Raw genomic sequence first — 7,863 nt, 5'->3', positions numbered from 1 at the left:
CTTGGAGGCACCCAGCGGGGGTGGTATGTATTTGTCCCAGGTCACTGGGTGGGGGCTCGAGCCAGTTTTGCATTGTGTTATTGGAATGGATCCCCTAGATATTGAACCCGGCCCTTGTTGCTGCCAACTCTGACGGGCAGAAGGGTTACACTAGTTTAAAGCCCTCCTCACTAGGTTAGCCAGCCTGCTGGCGAAGATGCTCTTCCCTCTCTTCGTTAGGTGGAGCCCATCTCTGCCAGCACTCCTCCTTCTTGGAACACCATCCCATGGTCAAAGCATTCAAAGCCTTCTCTCCGACACCACCTACGTAGCCATTTGTTGACTTCCACAATTCGACGGTCTTTACCCAGGCCTTTTCCTTCCACGGGGAGGATGGACGAGAACACCACTTGCACCTCAAACTCCTTTATCCTTCTTCCCAGAGCCACGTAGTCTGCAGTGATCCGCTCAAGGTCATTCTTGGCAGTATCATTGGTGCCCATGTGGAGAAGCAGGAAGGGGTAGCGATCCGAGGGCTTGATGAGTCTCGGCAGTTTCTCCGTCACATCGCGAATCTTAGGTCCTGGCAAGCAGCAGACTTCTCGGATTTCCCGGTCGGGGCGGCAGATAGATGACTCAGTCCCCCTGAGGAGAGAGTCCCCGACCACCACCACCCGCCTCCTTCTCTTGGGAGCGGTGGTCGTGGAACCCCCAATCCTAGGACAGTGCATCTCATGCCTTCCAATCGGTGGAGTCTCCTTCTGCTCCCTTCCCTCATGATGATACAAAACAATGTTTATGGGTTAAAAAAATGAACTCAGCAGAAACTCTTGCTTCTTATGCTGATCAATACAAGCAGTCCCAGACCGCCAGAGAGGCGGGGCAAGCCGGAACAAAATGGGTGGAGGGAGGAGAGAGGAACAACCCTGGTCCCAGTTGGAGTGGATACCAGAAGGGACACCCTCAGACCACACCCTACTACCGGGGGCAGCCCAAGGCCCCAACTACACCCCAAGGAACACTCCAGACACCTTATTGTCCCGCCACACTGTTCTCCAGCAACCCACCTGGCCCCAATGACCCGTCAGCTGGACGATGTTTTAAATGTAATGAGCTGGGGCATGTAAAGGCCAACTGCCCGAAGAACCCCAACAGATTACAGTTCATTGCACCGGAATCACACCAGAGGTCCTCAGGCCCAGATACCTCCCAGATACCCTCAGAGCAGAGGGAAACTGTGAGTGTGGGAGGGAAGAAGGTCATCGCATGGAGGGACACCACAGAACAAGTGTCAGCTATCCATGCTTCCTTAGTGGACCCCAATTTAATCGATCCAGAGGTCCAAGTGATGATTCAACCCTTCAAGTCAAACTCTTTTGACTTGCCTACTGCCCAAATTGCTGGTCCAGTACAAGGGCTGGTCAGGAATGTGGACTTTTGCTGTCTATGATGATTATCCCATCCCCATGCTGCTGGGGGAAGACTTGGCCAACTATATAAAGCTGGCCAAGAGGGTGGGAATGGTCACCCGCAGCCAGGCTAAGCAAGCTGTCACACCTAGCTCTGTTCCGGAAACTTCTACCAGGACCCAGTCAGGGGTGATGGAACCGGACCCCATGCCAACGTCTGCAATAGCAGTAGTGGATCCAGTCACAGAGACCCAGACAGAGCCAATCTCAGAACCAGAACCGGTGGAACAACCAGCACCAGACCCATTGCCAGCACTGAATCCAGGACTTGCAACCCCAACACCAGAGGGCCCCACCGAACCTGAACCGGCAGCAGCAGATAACCCTACACTAGAGGCTCAGCCGGAGCCTGAACCCCAACATAGTGCCCCCGCGGAGAGCGGTTCACAGTCAACGGAAACAGCCCCATCAGCTGCATTGCTTCCAGAGGGACCAAGCCCAGGTCCACAATCCAATGAGGAACTGATATCTCCAGCATCAGGGGAACAGCTCCAGACCTAACAGGAAGCAGATGAAAGCCTCCAGAGAGCTTGGACGGCGGCACGGAGCAACACCGTGATCAGCAATGATCAGCAGTGAAGGAGGTAATGGCTGTGCCAATGAAATGGTCCCCATGGGGGCACTGGAGCTGACCCCACTCCCACAGAGCGGCAGGAGACCACTCTCCCACTCCGAGCTGTGGTTGCAGGATCTCTGCTGACCAAGGCCAGAGTTGTCCACTCACAATGGGTTTGTTTTTCTCTCTCAGCCAGGAGGGCCCCACATGTGTTGCCAACCCCAAATGTTCAAAAATCATGAGATTGGCTTTAAAGTCATGAAATCAGCACTAGATTCGGCGTTCTTGTTATTGGTCTTCTGCCTTTGTGGGCCTTTCGGGCGCATGGGGGTCACATTTGGAAGCTTTCTCTACAGCCATGAGGGCTAGAAACTTACCTTTTCTTTAAGAAAGAAGGCTGAAATCACCACATCTCCACAGGACTCCAGGAGCTGGGGCTTTAAGGAAAACAATAATTATCCTGAGACTCATGACAGAACATAAGAACGGCCAGACTGGGACAGACCAAAGGTCCATCCAGCCCACTGTCCTGATGTCCGACAGCAGCCAGTGCCAGGGGTCACAGAGGGAGTGAACAGAACAGGGAACCATCAAGTGATCCATCCCCTGTCGCCCATTCCCAGCTTCTGGCAAACAGAGGCTAGGGACACCACCCTTCCCATCCTGGCTAATAGCCATAGATGGACCTATCCTCCATGAACTTATCTAGTTCTTTTTTGAACCTTTTATAGTCTTGGCCTTCACAACATCCTCTGGCAAGGAGTTCCACAGATTGACTGTGTGTTGTGTGAAAAAATACTTCCTTTTTTTGTTTTAAACCTGCTGCCTATTCATTTAATTTGGTGGCCCCTAGTTCTTGTGTTATGAGAAGAAGTAAATAACACTTCCTTATTTGCTTTCTGCACACCAGGCATGATTTTATAGACCTCTATCATATCCCCCCCCATTAGTTGTCTCTTTTCCAAGCTGAAAAGTCCCAGTCTTTTTAATCTCTCCTCACATGGCAGCCGTTCCATACCCCTAATCATTCTTGGTGCCCTTTTCTGAACCTTTTCCAATTCCAATGTATCTTTTTTGAGATGGAGCGACCACATCTGCGTGCAGTGTTCAAGATGTGGGCGTAACATGGATTTTTATAGAGGCAATATGATATTTTCTGTCTTATTATCTATCCCTTTCTTAATGATTCCCAACATTCTGTTGGCTCTTTTGATGGCCGCTGCACATTGAGTGGATGTTTTCAGAGAACTATCCACAGTGACTCCAAGATCTCTTTCTTGAATGGTAACAGCTAATTTAGACCCCATCATTTTATATGTATAATTGGAATTGTGACATTGCACTCCACAGTCTTTATTAAAATATACTTATTATATGAATATGATATAACTGAGATGTACTAGATGGGTCTTGTAAGAGATCATTGGAAAGGTTATGATTTACTGAATGTGATTATCCAATGTGTATGCCTGTATCATTTCTGTATCTGAAGTTAGGAATAGTGACTATGTATCTGTATATCAACTGGGCTACTTTCCGCGACACCCACTGCTAACACTTCAGGTACAACAATAGAAAAGCCAGACAGGGCGGAAGGCCCATCAGGGAGGACAATGGACTGTGAAAAGCTTGGCCTGCCTGTGGACACTCCATACTGCCATGACTCATGGACGCTGTGATACTACAGAGTCAGGTAACCTGGTCAACCGATATAAAAATTTTATTAAAGCTAATGTTAAAAAATTATATAATACGGGAGGGAAAAGAGGTTGGAAAAAGAGGACTGTACAACTGGATATAGTGCTTAGATTGTCCACAAATATAAAGTTAGGTTTTAGAAGCATATGATACACAAAGTATGTAATCAGCAATAACCCAAATGTAGGTGAATACCTTTAACAATACAGTTCAGCTATTAGAATCCGAATACTCCGGTACATCACTCATGAAAAGCTGGACTGCTGAACTTTTTCACTGGGAGGTGGGGAAATCAAACAAAGGATTCCCGCCGTATGGAAATCCTATATAAGGTGGGGGAGGAAAACAATCAAGGTCTTCAGTTCATTCCTCCTCTGCCTCTCTGCCCAAAGAGATACTTGAAAACTCCTGGAAACAAAAGGACTGGAACTGAGTTGGGGGCAGGGAAGAACTGCTTGACCCAGGCTGGAAAGATATCTGGCCTGTGACGGAATCTAACTAAGAGAATATCTAGGTTGAGCAATTACTATTTGTAACCAGGTTTCAAAGTAGCAGCCGTGTTAGTCTGTATCCACAAAAAGAAAAGGAGGACTTGTGGCACCTTAGAGACTAACACATTTATTTGAGCATAAGCAATTTCTTTAGTGAATCAAGCTTAGTTTGCGTGCTTTGTTTTATTTGCTTGGTAATCTGCTTTGTGCTGTTTGCTGTCTCTTTACCACTTAAAATTCACTGTTTGTAGTTAACAAACTTATTTCTTGTATATAATATAACCCAGTTTATGTAATTTCTAACTGGGGGGGGGCAAGAAGTTGTGTATATCTTCCTCCACCTTGAGGGAGGGGGAAAATTTCATAAAACCTTTGGGTTTGTACCCTGTAAAGGGAGTGGGCACCACAGTGCTGGGGCAGGCCCCAAAGGCTGAATCTTTCCAGAGAGGATCTCTGTCTCTCTGTGCAGCTGGCTGTGGCCCTGCCTGTGTGCTTGGCTGGCAGAATAGCCTGACTCAGTGGCATCCCAGCACATAGAATCATAGAATATCAGAGTTGGAAGGGACCTCAGGAGGTCATCTAGTCCAACCCCCTGCTCAAAGCAGGACCAGTCCCCAATTTTTGCCCCAGATCCCTAAATGGCCCCCTCAAGGTTTGAACTCACAACCCTGGGTTTAGCAGGCCAATGCTCAAACCACTGAGCTATCCCTCCTCCCATCAGAGGGAGCTATCCCTCCCTTCATCGGATGAAGTGAGCTGTAGCTCACGAAAGCTCATGCTCAAATAAATTGGTTAGTCTCTAAGGTGCCACAAGTACTCCTTTTCTTTTTGCGAATACAGACTAACACGGCTGTTACTCTGAAATCTGCCATTTTGTTGCCCAGTCACCCAGTTCTGAGAGACCATTTTGTAGCTCTTCACAGCCTGCCTGGGACTTAACTATCTTGAGTAGTTTTGTACCATCTGCAAATTTTGCCACCTCACTGTTTACCCGTTTTTCGAGATCATTTATGAATATGTTGAATAGGACTGGTCCCAGTACAGACCCCGGGGGCAGGGCCGGTGCAAGGATATTTTGCACCCTAGGCAAAACTTCCATCTTTCACGCCCCCGTCCCCCACCCCACCGACAACCTCAGAAAACTTGTAAACTTAGCATTATAAACAGCCTGTCAGAACGGGTAATGGCTGTTGTAATGTTTCTTTTTTACCTTTAAGGCATTTCAATTGTTTGCCATTGCCTCTGATGGTGTCCCATTCAAAGTCTTACTATTGTGCAAAGCTAACAATTGAGCCTTGCATTGCATCACCAGCCAGATTAGACAGGGTGACAAATCCCCCTTGCCCCAAAGGACCATTATCCCGCAGTGACTAATTTCTACTCCAAGTCTGTAAAGCAGACTTTTAAGGTAAATATGTTATTCCTTAAATAAGAAAAGGAGGACTTGTGGCACCTTAGAGACTAAAAAATTTATTTGCGCATAAGCTTTTATCACTTGCATCCGATGAAGTGAGCTGTAGCTCACGAAAGCTTATGCTCAAATAAATTTGTTAGTCTCGAAGGTGCCACAAGTCCTCCTTTTCTTTTTGCGGATACAGACTAACACGGCTGCTACTCTGAAACCTATTCCTTCAATATTACCCATGCACACATTTCACAAAGATTCTCACTCTTGACAAGTTACCAGCCTTGTGTAGATACCTTCCACGTTCCTCTTTGTGGGTAAGTGCCCTGTAAGACACGTGTGGGGTGCAGTGAGTTTGTTAGGCCTGTGGTGACAGCTGTTTGTGAAGATCAGGGTCCCTTTGCCAAGGGGTGCTGCTGTCACAGTGAGGTTGGGGTGGCTGACAGTATGGGGCAGAGCACTGAGGCTGGTGGGGCAGGTAACACTCACTGGGCTGGGGGGCAGGCGGTGCCGGGATGGGGCAGGGGCAGGTACCTGTCAGTCTCAAGCCCAGGGTGGCAGCAGCCTCCGCAGGAGCAGGTGGGGAGCATAGGCGCCCTGGGCTCGGGCTGCCCAGCTACCCTGAAGTGGCGCCCGGTTCCTGCTGCTCTCAGCCGGCAGGTGAGGGGCCCCAGCTGAGCCCGGCCCCTTGCGTCTCCTCCGCAGCGGCGCCCCACGCCCACGCCCTCCCCGGTAGCTGCAGTGACAGCGGCCAGGGAGCCTGAGAGGAGGAGTGGCCCCCGGGCAAGCAGGGGAGTCTCCAAGGTGAAGAGGCTGCTGGCCCTGGCATGGCCCGAGTGCTGGAGACTGACCGGTAGCTGCCCCTAAGCAATAGTGTAAAAAAAAAATAATTGGGGGGCACCGCTTTTTGGCACCCCCAAATTTTGGCGCCCTAGGCGGTCGCCTAGTTCGCCTAGTGGTTACACCGGCCCTGCCTGGGGGACACCACTATTTACCTCTCTCCATTCTGAAAACTGACCATTTATTCCTGCCCTTTGTTTCCTGTCTTTTAACCAGTTACTGATCCATGAGAGGACCTTCCCTCTTATCCCATGACCACTTACTTTGCTTAAGAGCCTTTGGTGAGGGACCTTGTCAAAGGCTTTCTAATAATTTGGTGAGGCATGGTTTCCAGTTACAAAAACCATGCTGACTCTTCCCCAACACATTATGTTCATCTATGTGTCTAACAATTCTGTTCTGTACTATAGTTTCACCCAGTTTGCCCGATACTGAAGTCAGGCTTACCGGCCTGTAGTTGCCGGGATCTCCTCTGGAGCCCTTTTTAAAAATTGGCATCACAATAGCTATCCTCCCGTCATCTGGTACGGAATCTGATTTAAATGACAGGTTACAGACTACAGTTAGTCGTTCTGCAATTTCACAAGTACTCCTTTTCTTTTTGTGAATACAGACTAACACGGCTGTTACTCTGAAATCTGTGATGTTATTGACATAAACTATAACTGTCTAGATCATTGTTGCAACCACTGGCATATATTTGCAGCAAATATTGTACAAAGGTTGTCATGTGAGGTGTCTATGGAAAGGTTATGATTTGTTGATTATAATTATGCTAGCTGAAGTTATGAATATAGGCTATGTACTTGTATATCAATGTGTTTTGATTCTAAAGTAGCCTTAGTAAAGCATTTGGTCAGCTTCTTGAGTGCAGTTTCCACGGTATGCATCCGATGAAGTGAGCTGTAGCTCACGAAAGCTCATGCTCAAATAAATTGGTTAGTCTCTAAGGTGCCACAAGTACTCCTTTTCTTCTTGAGAGGCATTTGCAAATTAAGTACCCAGTCAAGGAACACTTAACTGACAATGGATCTTGGAAGACTCCAATCAACATAAGAAGTCTTCCTGGGGACGTTCAAGATAACATATAAGGAATGGCTGCCGCCTGTAAAGAATTAAGTCATGCATGGACATGTGACTTGCCCATGTGACTCTAAACTCCATTTTTGCTGTAATTTTCCACAGGAAGAACAAAGAGGTGTTCTTACACCTGGAGGAGACTATAAAAGTCTGATGCTCATCTCCATCTTGTCTTCAATCCTGCTTCTTGCCTCTGGAGGGACTTTGCTACAAACTGAAGCTCTGAACAAAGGACTGAATGACCCATCCCAGCTGTGGATGTTCTCCAGAGACTGGATTTGAACCTGCAGTTTATTCCCTCACTGCTACAAGCCTGAACCAAGAACTTTGCCATTACTGGATGTC

This window comes from Eretmochelys imbricata, chromosome 15 (assembly GCF_965152235.1).
Source record: "Eretmochelys imbricata isolate rEreImb1 chromosome 15, rEreImb1.hap1, whole genome shotgun sequence".
Classification (NCBI taxonomy): domain Eukaryota; kingdom Metazoa; phylum Chordata; order Testudines; family Cheloniidae; genus Eretmochelys; species Eretmochelys imbricata.
The sequence above is the reverse complement of the archived record's forward strand: the minus strand, read 5'-3'. Positions refer to the sequence as shown.